We start from the raw sequence: 14,609 nt of genomic DNA on the forward strand, positions 1-14,609 counted from the left end.
GAAGAGAAGGGAGGAGAGGTCGGCCTGGAGAGTGTGTCTCTAGCCTGCTACTCCTCACTGGGGTAAGGGGAAGTGGGAGATACAGAGAGAGGTAGGTGACAGGTGATTATGATATCGTACAATGAGCTACTATTTATACACGTTTTCCAATACGCGGTTGTGCACTTTTCACACACTACACGCAGGAGTAGTGTTGTCCACACAGAACGTCATCGCACAAACACATTTCGCGCACTGCACACTGCACAGGTCCTAGAGACGACCGTCTAAGCCCGTCTCACACATAAAGTTCAAAAGTGATCTTATGGTGCGCTGGGCATGATCAACGCTTCTCCATGCGCCTAAAACCGTGGCTTCCGAAAAGGGGCGGGAGTCCAAACAGTCAACACTACTGGGTGCAGAGAGGATGGGATAAGGGGACGGGGTGTGAAGGGGAGACTGTAGTCTTAGAAGTACTGCTCCAAAACGTCGCTGAATACGAGCTCGACAAGGTTCCGAAGGATTATCTTGCAATCTTCAAGCGATTTTACCGGGTTGCTCTATTGCACATAGGCGTTCGGGAGTGGTGGTGGTGAAGGTGTCGACAAGACGTGTTCCTTGCGCGACTTCTGTTTTCCGCAGTCCCATACCAGTTGCTCTGCACACACTGGTGTGTGGCGATGGCTTCGCGGACACTTAAAGTCTCGTCTTTGATTACGTTGCAGGTCACACGTAGACCCTCGGATTCATTGCAACATGGCTGGGGTGACGTTCCACTCATGAATTACCAAATTTAGTGCATGTCACAAATCTTGCATTGATCCTTTTCTTAATCTGGCTGCTGCAAAAATTTTTGCAAGCTGCCTCAGACAGGTACTTGCAGTATTTGCCATAAATGAATTCATTCTAAATTGACTCAATGATATTTTTCTACTTAATTGCACATTTGTAGTGCAACTAATATCAGCCTAAAGTAATAATGCCGAAGAGGTGGATTATCTCTGGCTGTTCAATTCGTGGCCGCTGCAGCCGCAATTCCGATGGGGTTAAAATACAGGAACGCTCGTGTGCGGTGCACTCGGTGCACGTTAAAAAACCCCAGGTAGTCAAAATTAACCTGAATTCTTCCACTACGTTGTATTTCATAACCCGCTGTAAACTTCAGAGACGTTAAAATACGGAATTATCATTTCGCGTTGCATTTGTTGACCTGCCTGTTTGTTTTCTCAAAAGAGAACATGAAGTAGATTTGAAATTCACATCATGCAAGCTTTGTTTTAGGAAGTCTTTCTACTTCTGATGAAGTGTTATCTTTTAGGAACTTATGAAGATTTAATATGGCTGCTTATCTTGCATGCAAATTAACTGGCATACGGAGTAATTACTGGGTTACTAGCAAAAGACTTCTTGCTCAAACGAAGAAAACTAGCGATCAGAACTAACACATCAATATCTCCCACAAGACTGCTCCTTAGTCAGTGTCGGCCAAAACGCTTCGTTTAGAATTTTGCAATCTGTATTCTTGTAGCAGCGTATTGGCAGTAAATGTTAAACTCGCGTATTTGTAAAACTTTCAAGTGCTGCAAAGGAAATAAAACTAATACAAAACAGTTCTGGCATGTCGGGTCACTATACTGCCAGCACTGCCGCTATGTGAGGGTTAGCAGCGTATGGGTCTGCGACGGACGAATGATCATTTCGTGATTTCGATGACGTAGACACGTTTGTTCGCATGGAAAATCACACTCACCTAGAGTTCGTATAGGTTCAGAGAGAGGACTAGGAACTCCCAGTCCATGGGAATTTTCAGCTCGGACGATGAACACGTAGCGTGAGTCGGGACGCAAAGCTTGGATGGTGTATTTTTCAGCAAGTACTCGGTGGGCTGCCAGCACCCATGCACTCTGCAGGTCACTGCGGTAATACTCAACTGGAAATAAATAACAGACGAGATTAATTTAGGCTTGGTTATATTGAATATACTCATAGTTCTTTTAAATTTTATTTTAGCTTGCAAGATCATCACAATGAATGATTTTCTGTTCTGAATGGTTGTGATGACCTACTACGAGCTTGGCCGCTGGAGAACTAAGCTATGCCATTTTCTTGCTGCTAAGCGACTGCTGATTAATTGCATATTGACCACTGTCTGTATTGCTCCCACAATGCGCGACTCCGACTCACTTGTGTATCCTTTGAGTGATGACGCACCCACTTTCGCGCTGCTTCTCCAAGCAAGCGTAATCGAAGTTTCGGTCGTGTTTACCGGCATTGGCTGAGACGGGGGTCCAGGGAATGTGGAAGGATCAGGAGAGCGATGAAAGTTCACGTTCGGGTTATGCGGGGACTCAATAGTGAGTGATGCAGTCCAAGACGTCTCCCCGCTTTCGCTTGAAGCCTTGCAGCTGTATGCTCCACTGTCCAGCATTTGGAGATCTTTAGTGAAAAAGAATGGCAGAAATAAGAACTACCGCGTTCTACTAGTTCACCAGCTAGAAAATGCTACAACATGATAAGAGCTGTTAATAAAATTGTATATTTTGTTTTACTTTCAAGATACAGTTACTGATCACTTCTATGTGTGTTTTTTTTCTTATGTTTACAAGAAAATACTAGAACTAGTTTGAACGAATGTCTCTCATGACCTGATAGCATATAGAAACCGTTGTGTCCGCGACTGCGCACTTGATAACCGAGCACAAGTAATGCGCTTGTGTGAACATGTGGTTATAAAGCCGTGCCCACTGCGATGTCCTGTTCATTGCCGGTGTAACCATGCGCCCGTAAATGCCGGACAATAAAACACCGTTTTTCGTTGGAACTTTGCCTGCTCCATTCGTGGCCAACACGCGACAGAAACCACAGCCTAAGTTGTAACACCTGAACCTGATCGAGTTCCTTTGTGAATGCTATATAGGTTTTCTCGATGGGAGCAGCGAATTCACCTTGTATCTGAAGGGTGCCAGACTCCGAAAGTGTATATCGGGCGCGATCCTCAATCCTTAGTGGCACTGAGTTGTACAGCCACTGTACTGTGGGTTTGGGCATGCCAGCCGCCTCGCAGGACAGTTGGGCGGCCGTGTGCTGTGGCAGAGTCTGATTGGCCGGTCCAAGCCGTATGATGGGAGGTGGCAAGTCGGCCAGCGCGGTGACCTCCAGGTGACCCTTGGCCATACTGGATCCCACCACGGAGAGCGCCGAGCAGACGTAGTAGCCACGGTCTTCTTTTCGCACACCAGAGATGGTCAACGTGCCTTCGTTACTCACCGAGAAGCGGCCGTGTGACTTGCCCGGAAACATAAGCACCTGTGTGACACAAAAGGCGGGGGGTATCGTGATGGCCACGTTTGCCTTGCTCTGAATCATACTAATGCGAAGGTGAAAGCTATTGTTGCATTACAACGCTATTTAGACGAAAGGGCACTATTGAGCAGACAGCAAGTACGACAACACGCTTGTTTCATTGCTCAAGTATTTGGAAACCGGCGTGTCTTAGCCAACCCGCAGACAATGGTGATCTTTCACCATCACGTGGCACATTTCTCATGCAGCCATGGAAGCTCATGCAGTGATGGAGGAACATTCGCTCGTGTACTTATGGAACAGTCGGAACATATTCTCTTAGCCACCGTGGTGAAGTAGTCATTTTTGGCGTTGCGCAGCTATGCCCGAGGGCACGGGATCAAATTCCGACAGTGGCGGTCGCATTGCGATGGAGGCGAAATGCAAGAACGTTCGTTTACGGGGCATTGGGTGCACGTTTAAGAACCACAGGTAGCAAAAAATAATCCCGCGCTCCCCACTAAAGCGTGCCTCATAATCATATCGTGGTTTTGGCATGTGAAACCACAGATTTTAACGTACTCTCTCAAACCTTCAATAAATTGTTTCTTCATTTGTTGGTACTTTCTATACATCTTCGTCGGGGTGCTTTTATTGCGCAACGTACAAAGAAACGTTCACTTGGGAAGCTCTTATAGGGAATGACTTTTCAGTGCCAACTCCATGCTCTTCCAGATATATTTAGCATGATATAGAACTAGCATATATTAGTTGTAATAACGAGTGAAATAAATACAATGCGGCAATAGTTCTTGAACCAACGTGGTTGCCTTCTCGGGTCCAGAACACGGAGGGTGGGGGGTTGCCTGTCGCAAGACAGTCAAACTTGGCGACACCGTTGAGCCCCACTTTCTGTTTCTGGGGCGTGAGGCGGAATGTTGGACGCGCTGGGGTGAGTAAGGCAAGAATAATATGTCAGTTCCTTTCCCAAGCCTTGCCTTTCATTTAAATGCATCCGTAAGCAAGTATTTAGGAAGACTTAAGCTAAGTTCTGCCTCAACTTGGGAGTCATTACTAGCTGCAGCCTTTTTTTTCTTTCTTTTTTTCTCTTTTTTCTTTACTGACAATGTCAACCCCAGCTCTATGCATGGTCGTAATAGAAGCCGCACCAGAGTATCAGAAAGCTACTTGAATCGCAACAGCAAGTGGTCTATTCACAATCGGGTAACAATAGATGCTGCTGAAGTCATACATAGTAGTCACTACTTACAGTGCACAGTTAATGTCGCCGAAGCAGAGACTGAGCCAACAATGTTTTCTGATTCACAAATGTATGTTCCCTCGTCTGCGAGAGCAAGATTCTTAATGTGCAGACTCTTGTCCTCTTGAACGTAGGCCCTGAAATAAAAACAACAGGTATTAAAGCGAAGCTTTCTATGTCGCACTGATTCGCCCGTGAGCGCCGAAAACGCACTGCAATAAAGGAAACTAACACAATGGAACTATCTGCGCATCTGCGCTTACAATAGAACAACGGCGCACGACAAACGTATCGTGGAACACTACAGTTTACACTCGCAGTTGTACTGATAAGAACAATGGGAACTTCAACGCCACGCTACCCAGACGAACTGTATATATCTGCATTGCATTACGCGCATCACGCAATGCATTCCCGGCCGTCACCATGGGTAGGCCGCGGCTGCAGCGCACGGCAGAAGAGGAGGCTGCCGTACGGGAACGTAATCGCGAGCGCCATCGTACCCTTAAGGCCGTCCCGTGTATCGGCAACGGCATGCAGTCCGTGAAAGTGTGACTGTGTGGGTGCAATCAACGGCTACATGATCTAAAATAAAGGCTATGCAACTTAACGAAATGTGTATTCATTCAACTTCAACGTTCAAAAAATACAATCCTAAACAAGCAATCAAATCACATATGCATCGCAGCGAGTCGCTCAGCATTTCTTTCGTTCGATGCGTGGTCGTTGGCTTTGGAGTTTGACTTTGACTCAGTTTGCATGGACGAAAGTTTCGCGTTCAACCATCTTTCTTTAAGAAAGGGGCCTTGATTTTTAAATGCCTTATTTCTTTTAAACAAGCACTTCGCGACATGTTTGTTTCGTTCTTATTTTTTTAGAGACACAATGAAATGACCCACACCTGCAACGCATATTCGACAGGTAAAAACAATTTAACACCTCTAGCGCGTAAAAAAACACGTGGGGGAAAGCTAGCCATAAATACATTCAACTTATCAGTAGGCAAGCAATAATGCTATATCTAATCAAGAAACTTAAGCATACGTCACAGGTACTTAACAGAAGCAAAATACCTAAAACGCCAGTTAAGCAGACACGTTCAGGGGTGTTTTCAATTTACTACATTAAAAAGCGATTTTCAGCTGTTACTGCGTCATGCTCGTCTTCTTTTCTTTTATTATCTCCAAATGCTGGCGCTCTTTGGCCGGCCCTGTCCCATATGCGCGAAAAGAAAAACCTGTTTATCATCATTATCTTCCAATACCACCTCGTAACACGCGAACAGTGTGGTAGCTTTCTTGCGTAATCACTAACATTGCAGCGACACAAACGCAAATATTTCAAAGTGCAACTGTTCCGCACGTAATCGCTTACATCAAATGCCTGCGCGTGCGTCACCACAACATTCTGCTATAGACTCAATCACAGTTGCGCCGCTTTCAACAATTGAACCTAATGACTCGCGTTTCTTTTGCTGTCCATTCCGATTCTTAAAGCATATTATTTATTCTAAGCTTTGTGGAAACTAACACAAAAATTCCGGGATATTTTCCCATCACCACGCGTTGAGTGGGATGGGCCTTCGTGAACTGAGGTTATGGATAGCACGGCGCCTAGGTTAATTAACAACTAGGTTAATTGCGAGATTTCGTATTTATGTAGACCTAGAACACTTTGCCGTATGAGATATGAGCACTTACTAGTAGCTGGTCTCTGCAAACCATGGGTGCATATGGCACCGGGACAGAGCAAGTTATGATCTCGTCAAAATAGGTCTTAAAAGATACAAAGGTGTTCGACCAACACGCATTACTTGCGCTCTTGCTTGTCACGTGACCCACCTGCCAACAGGCATCTTGCCATCCTGCCTCCTCCACGTGACCGTCGGTTTGGGGTCGCCATTCACCTTACACTGGAATTCGACGGATTCTTCCACAAGTGACGTCACATCTTCCGGGACCCGGACGAAATAGGGCTTCGCTGTGGTGGAAAGAAAAGGCGCACCCGTGACACACCGCATAGTACTACGCGAACAAGACTTAAATGGGATGCTTCCTCGCTGTTGGAGAGGCTTATGATTTTCACGTTTATTCGATGCGATCTACAAAGCCCTGAAAAGTACTGACGCTGGAAAGCTCGCCACGCTTTGTGGTATATAAGGACGGAGCGAGCCCCTGTGCCACTGCACTAGGCATATGCACTATAAGCTTCGGTGTGGAACACCTCTTTCGCATGCTCTCCTGTCTCTTATTGCTGAGCTTGGGTGTCCGGTGGCAAATAAGTCAAGATTCGCACCTCTAATCTGCATGAAATGTCATGGTTGTTTTTATGTCGTACATAGGTTAGCAGTCTCTGTCTCTATGATACATTTGTGACGTGGCACGAAGTTTCTTCTATTGTACAATGTAAGTAGTGAATGTTGAAATATTTACCACCAAATATTGCTACAACCTAATAACCGCCCCCCCCCCCCCCCCCTCTTTCCAAGATCCTCGCGCTGAAAGATAGATATGTATGCGACGGCGCCGCAAAATTGTTGGCCGACGGTCATCAAGCCCATTTTTGTGGCAGTAACGACGTCAATAGTAGTGGTAAAAGTAAGCTCAATCGCTTTAACTGGCGTTTACTCAGTTTCTACAGACCAGAGCTCGTGCGCACAGCGGGACATTTCCTCTAGTAAAGATAACTTCAAGGAGAGTACTAAATAAATTCAAGAGGCCAGATAACTCCAAGAAACTTCGCGCCATGATCGTCCCATCCAAGATGCGCAGTGTGCACATGCGTGTGCTTGTCGGTGTAGATTAAGTCGTCATATCAGCTTACTGTGCACCGAGAGCAGCGCTGTCGGCGAGTCCCTGGTGCCGAGCATGTTGGCCGCCCGGCACACGTAGCGTCCCTGGTCGGAGGGTCGTACGTCGGCGATCAGAAGCGCGCCCTGGGCCAGGAGGCGGACGCGCCCCGTGCCCGGCTGCACCTGGACGCCGTCCTTGAACCAGGTGACTGTGGGCTCGGGGTGGCCCCTGGGAGGCACGCACTCTAGCGTTGCCGAATCCACCCGCCGCCACGTGGACGCTCTTGGGCAGCTGCCGGAACTCGTCGCGAAGAACTGCGCGTACAGAAATGCAGAGGAAAGAGAGAACATGAATACGGTACCTGAAGCGAATTTGGTGCCCATTTTATTTTGGCGCATGCGCCACCGGCGATGTACAGTTAAAGGCGATTACATCAAACCAGCACAGGGGACCTCCATATCGCCACTTTTCGACATTGTGAAGCTGCGCAGCAAGAATATACATATATTGCCAAACATACCGCTATTGAAAACCAAAATTGCAAGCACAGCCGGCTGTTGAAACTGCAAGCTATGACAAATGATTGTGTCAGGTAGGCTGCCTGTGCGGACCTGCCGCTGTCAAAACTCGCCAAGGATAAAGAAAACACAGACTACAATGACAATATAAACTTTTCCGTCAAACCATGGTGTGCGCCGTGCATGGATTTCCCGCTCCCTGGCAACGCAGCAAGACATGCCTACTTAAATATACCTTCGTATCACTCACTGCATCTTGCTTTTCTATCTTTTCCTTTCGCGCTTTTTGCTTTTAAAGCCGCAAGTTTCACTGAAATCTGACTGCCTAGTGAAAACTTTCGCTCGTTTTTATGGTTACGCTGATGAAACCAGTTAACATATATCATCTATCTTTCAGTCAAACAGAATTAAGGCTTCCATTAAAGTGTCATGCTGTCGACAGCACACTTACTGCGTGCAACACGCACCCATATCTGTAAACAGTAGACGACACCATGCTCATTTGCTGTTTGTGTAGCGGCGGAGTTTCATACATTGTGGTCATACTGTGGTCGGAATTTGGCTACAAAGAGTGGATGAAAATCCATATGGAAAATCCATGCGAATACGCATGAACATCGCACACAACGATATGGAATATGGGAGTTTCCTTGTCATGTGACGAGCAGATGATGTCGGCAAATGTTGCACATCATCGAAGAGCAGGCTGCAGAAAGAAAGGCATCACTCAGGGCCTTGTAAACAGTGCCCGACAGGTCGTCTATCTCTGCTGCCATTTATTCCCGCCAAATGCAACAGCACGAAGGAATGCATATGGCTTCGCGCATGCACCATTGAGGTGCCCGGTGGGTCAGGTGTGACGGGGCAGCCTGACAGCGAGGTACCTAGCCCGCACGCACCGTCATTGTCGAAGCGGCCCGTCGCGTGTCGATCGACCGATGCAAGTTGTTAAATGACGAGGATGGGGGCGGGGGCAAGTCACGCGCTGTCTTTACGAAAAGCGTGCAGCACTCCCAAAACTTGAGCTCCCATTGGCCAAACAGTCAGTTCCTGCAAGACGGATTTCGTTTCATCGCATATTTTACAGTCACAAATGGCTGGTAAGCGTCGGGGGAAGACACACGCACCGAGAAAATAATGTGATTTGCTGATTGAATGTGCGTCCAGGAGACTGCATATGCGCTGTGTACAGTATGTCTTGTCATTTTTATTTGTAGATATTTTGAAATAGCCGGGTCTTTTCTGTGGCCTACGTTACCATATTTCACAATTACATAAAGGATAAGTATAATTGTTGGAAATTACGCGCACTTGTGTCGTGCATTTAGGTCAAGCTCGTGCATTTAGGTCAAACTCCAAGCTCGCCGAGTCGCTTGCTCCTGAGCGCTGCACGTATTCGAGGTGTGGCACAGATTTTCACATCTATTTGAGCTGCGGCTAATGCGCTTGCTTTCACCACTCAAAAGGCGCGGAGTCCCAGCTACAACGAAATACTTCACCGATTTCTCCATTAAACTTGTAAACACACTATGACACGAAGTGATGGTTTTCGCATCACTGCAAATATTTAGCGAGAGAGGGCTTGGATATGTATACCATGGTCACTACTCACCGGCGAGCCTCAAAGGACAAAACCCTTCTAGTTTCCTTGCGGCTTTGGCTTCGGCCGCGTGGTTTACGGCCCAACCAGACACCACGTGCATAGGTAACGAACCCCCGTTATAGGTTGAGAATACGGGCTGCGAGTAGATCTCGCTAGTGTGGGGAAATGTTAAACAGGCGACAAGCATCGTTTCGCGAGTTGGCGCCATTTTATTACTGGCTTCGTTAGGATGTGCTACTGTATGATCGAAAATAGGAATTTTACACCAAGCTTTAGATCAGGCATTCTCCACAAATGATGAGTAGGACGTTCAAGTGGGTCGACATTATGTCGGCTGTTAAGAAGCAAAACAAGCGCGTTGTCCAGCTTATTTTACACTCTGATCTGATTGTTTAATGTGCGTTTAGTCCAACAAGCACACAACACTAAAATTGTTCCACAAAAATTATATTGTTGTAACAACACTGACTTCCTGACGAGGATTGCTCGCCAGCCTGTATGTTTTCTGCCGTAGGGTCACATTACATAACAATCAGTCTGTTGAACTCGCGTCAGTACACTGCTCATATTGTCACGTAGTAGTGACGCTGAAGAAAACAGTCGTAAAACTGTGTACTACGAAACTGGTTGTTTATTGGGCGAACCTGTGCCCACAAAAGCAAGGTACACTCAAAGCACAACGATAGCGGCGAACACAGTCGGCGATCGTCGAAAATCTGATCAGCGGCAAAACGCGTCGGCTTTTATACCTGAGTCATCGAAGGTTCCAGAATAATCCCTGGTACGCGCGTGTCTTCCAGAAAGTTCTAGAGAATTCGCGTCGCTCATACATTCAGATAACACAAGCGTCGGTGAAAACAGGCAACGGAAAGAAGCATCGATAACGTTCTAGAAACTTCTGATACAGGCGCGTCCTGCGCCGAGCGATAACGTTTAACATTTGTTAGCCGGTGGAAAGCGGCCATCGGCGAAAGATAAACATGTATACGTGTCAATACCCTCCCCTTAAAAAGCATCGTCCCGATGCTACAAACAAACGCCAAAGCGAAAACAAAACGACGCGTAATAAAGAAAGAAAATAACAAAGTAACAAAGTACCTATAAGCTCGTCAGCGGGCGTAGAAAGGCTTAAGACGCACCACGTGGATGACTTCAGGTCGTGCCCGGCGCCGCTGTGATTGCGAAATGCCGTCTGGAACGACCTCATAGTCCAGTGCGCCAATACGTCGGATTATCTTATATGGTCCGAAATAGCGGCGCAACAGTTTCTCGCTAAGTCCTCGTCGGCGTATCGGAGTCCAGACCCAAACACGGTCGCCGGGCTGGTACTCGACGTAGCGTCGTCGTAGATTGTAGTGTCGGCTGTCGGTCCTCTGCTGGTTCTTGATGCGCAGGCGGGCGAGCTGTCGACCTTCTTCGGCACGCTGCAAATAGGTGGCAACGTCGAGATTTTCTTCGTCAGCGACGTCTGGCAGCATGGCGTCAAGCGTCGTTGCCGGGTTCCTTCCGTAGACCAGGTTGAACGGCGCCATGTGCGTCGTTTCTTGCACGGCCGTGTTGTATGCGAAGGTCACGTACGGAAGGATGGCATCCCACGTCTTGTGTTCGACGTCGACGTACATTGCCAGCATGTCGGCGATGGTCTTATTTAGGCGCTCGGTGAGGCCATTCGTCTGCGGGTGGTAGGCGGTGGTGCGGCGATGGCTTGTCTGGCTGTACCGCAGGATGGCTTGAGTTAGTTCTGCCGTCAAGGCCGTGCCTCTGTCGGTGATGAGGACTTCTGGGGCACCGTGACGCAGGAGGATGTTCTCAACGAAGAATCGGGCTACCTCGGCGGCACTGCCTTTGGACAAGGCTTTTGTTTCGGCGTAGCGGGTGAGGTAGTCCGTAGCGACGACGATCCATTTATTCCCGGACGTCGACGTCGGAAAAGGCCCCAGTAAATCCATCCCGATCTGCTGGAATGGTCGGCGAGGTGGCTCGATTGGCTGTAGAAGTCCGGCTGGTCTTGTCGGCGGTGTTTTGCGTCGCTGGCAGTCTCGGCATGTCCTTACGTAATGGGCGACGTCGGCAGAGAGGCGAGGCCAGTAGTATTTTTCTTGTATCCTCGCGAGAGTGCGGGAAAAACCGAGATGTCCAGCCGTTGGGTCGTCATGGAGTGCTTGCAGAACCTCTGGACGCAATGCTGAGGGTACCACGAGGAGGTAGTTGGCTCGGAGAGGCGAGAAGTTCTTCTTTAGGAGAATGTCGTTTTGCAAGAAGAACGACGCCAATCCTCGCCTGAACACCTTCGGCACAATGACGGTCTTGCCTTCCAGGTAGTCTACAAGGCTCCTTAGTTCAGGGTCGGCTCGCTGTTGTTCGGCGAATTCGTCGGCACTGATGGGTCCCAAGAAAGTGTCGTCATCCTGGTCGTCTTGTGGCGGCGGTTCGACGGGGGCGCGAGACAAACAATCGGCGTCAGCGTGCTTTCGCCCGGATTTGTAAACGACGGTGATGTCGAATGCTTGAAGTCTCAGGCTCCATCGTGCGAGGCGACCTGAAGGATCCTTCAAGTTAGCTAGCCAACACAAGGCGTGGTGGTCGCTTACAACTTTAAAGGGCCTGCCATAGAGGTAGGGGCGAAACTTTGATATAGCCCAAATGATGGCGAGGCACTCCTTTTCTGTTGTGGAATAATTTGCTTCCGCCTTCGATAGCGACCGGCTAGCGTAACTTACAACCCTTTCTAGTCCGTCAGTCCTCTGCACAAGCACGGCGCCGAGACCTACGCTGCTTGCGTCGGTGTGGACTTCGGTATCGGAATTTTCGTCGAAATGCGCAAGTATTGGCGGCGATTGCAGGCGTCGCTTCAGTTCTTCAAATGCTTCGACTTGCGGCGTCTCCCACTTGAACTCGACGTCGGCCTTCGTGAGGTACGTCAGTGGCTCAGCGATCCGTGAAAAATTCTTGACGAAGCGCCTGTAATAGGCGCACAGTCCAAGAAATCTACGCACTGCCTTCTTGTCAGCGGGCGGAGGAAAGTTGGAGATGGCCGCAGTTTTCTGAGGGTCGGGGCGCACTCCAGACTTGTTGATGACATGGCCCAAAAACAAGAGCTCCTCATATGCGAAGCGGCACTTTTCTGGCTTCAACGTGAGTCCGGAGGTCTTGATTTCTTGCAGAACTGTTTCAAGGCGCCGGAGGTGTTCCTCGACGCTTGAGGCAAACACAACGACGTCGTCCAAATAGACGAGGCAAGTCTGCCACTTCAAGCCTGCCAGTACTGTATCCATGACACGTTGGAAAGTGGCAGGCGCCGAGCAAAGACCAAACGGCATGACCTTGAACTCGAAGAGTCCGTCTGGTGTTATAAAGGCCGTCTTCTCCCGGTCCCTCTCGTCGACTTCTATTTGCCAGTAGCCGGTTTTGAGGTCCATCGATGAAAAATACTTTGCGTTGTAGAGTCGATCCAAGGCGTCGTCAATCCGTGGGAGGGGGTATACGTCCTTCTTCGTGATTTTGTTGAGGCGACGATAATCGACGCAGAAACATAGGGTTCCATCCTTCTTCACTAACACAACGGGGGACGCCCACGGACTCTTGGACGGCTGGATGATGTCGTCGCGTAGCATTTCGTCGACTTGTTGCCTTATGGCCTCGCGTTCGCGCGCCGAAACTCGGTACGGGCTCTGACGGAGTGGCCGGACATTTTCGTCGGTTATGATGCGGTGCTTGGCGACAGGGGTTTGTCGAACTTTTGATGACGACGAGAAGCAGTCCTCGTATTGCAGGAGCAGAGCCTTTAGTTGTTCTTTCTTATGCCTGGGAAGGTTCTGATTGACGTCGAAAGTTGGTTCAGGTACTATAGTCGGCGTTGTAGGTGCACTGGAATCCGTGAAGGCGAAAGCACTGCTGGCTTGTACTATTTCGTCGATGTAGGCGACCGTGGTGCCTTTGTTAATGTGCTTGTATTCGGGGCTGAAGTTCGTGAGCATCACCCTTGCTTTCCCTGCACGTAGCTCTGCTATGCCTCTAGCGAGGCAAATTTCTCGGTCGAGCAGTAAATGATGATCGCCCTCAATGACGCCCTCCATGTCTGCAGGCACTTCGGTGCCGACGGAAATCATTACGCTGGAGCGAGGGGGAACGGTGACTTGTTCTTCAAGCACATTCAAGGCATGGTAACTTATGCTTGTATGCGGTGGTATCGCGTTGTGCGTTGAAAGCGTTATCGACTTGGACCTTAAGTCGATGACTGCACCGTGTTGATTTAGAAAGTCCATGCCTAGGATGACATCCCTGGAGCAGTGCTGCAGGATTACGAAGCTCGCCGGGTAAGTGCGGTTGTTTACCGTGACTCGCGCTGTGCAGATTCCAGTCGGCGTTATTAGGTGGCCTCCCGCTGTCCGGATATCGGGTCCTTGCCAGGCTGTTTTCACCTTCTTCAACTTGGCGGCGAACGCGCCACTGAAGACGGAATAGTCGGCGCCAGTGTCGACGAGAGCGGTGACGTTATGACCATCGATGAGCACGTCTAGATCGGTAGACCGGCGTCTGGCGTTGCGGTTAATTCGTGGCGTCGGATCACGGCTGCGTCGGCTTGCTCTGCTGCTGCTACGTTGCGTCGGAAGGTCTTCTTTCGGCGGCGAAGTGCTGTCACGGCTGTTGCTAGGCGGCGTGCTGATATCTCGTCGTGATGAATCGCGAATCGTCGTCGTCGGCGGCGTCGGAGGATCTTCGGCATTGCGTCGTACAGCAACCGCACCTCCATCGGTTGCTGCCTTTAGTTTCCCGGGTAAGGGCTGGGAGATCGGCCCCGGGTGGGACCGTTGTACTGACGGCGATGCGGCGAGATGTAGCGGCCTGGTGACGGCGAGCGTGAGGATGGTCGTGGTTGCCACTGGGCTCCGGCAAGGTAGTCGGCGATGTCACGTGGTCGCTCGCCAAGCTGTGGACGTGGCGCGTTGACGGCGAACCCTCGTAGGCCCATCTCGTGGTATGGGCATCGGCGGTAGACATGGCCAGCTTCCCCGCAGTGATAGCAGAGCGGGCGGTGGTCGGGGGCGCGCCAAATGTCCGTCTTCCGCTGGTAGCTGCGCTGGGCGACGGGCGGGCGTGCTGGCGGCGGCGGCGGTGGACGACGGAACTGCGGCGTTGCGGGGCCCTGGCGCGAGCGCGGAGGGGGGCCTTGA

The 14,609-nt window shown here is 49.5% G+C and overlaps 1 pseudogene; it reads right to left on the minus strand.

The window, feature by feature from the left end:
* LOC119455514 (roundabout homolog 1-like) overlaps nucleotides 1–14,609 on the minus strand; it is a 78,800-nt pseudogene that overhangs the window by 17,415 nt on the left and 46,776 nt on the right.

Source organism: Dermacentor silvarum, chromosome 6 (genome assembly GCF_013339745.2).
Source record: "Dermacentor silvarum isolate Dsil-2018 chromosome 6, BIME_Dsil_1.4, whole genome shotgun sequence".
NCBI classification, from domain to species: Eukaryota; Metazoa; Arthropoda; class Arachnida; order Ixodida; family Ixodidae; genus Dermacentor; species Dermacentor silvarum.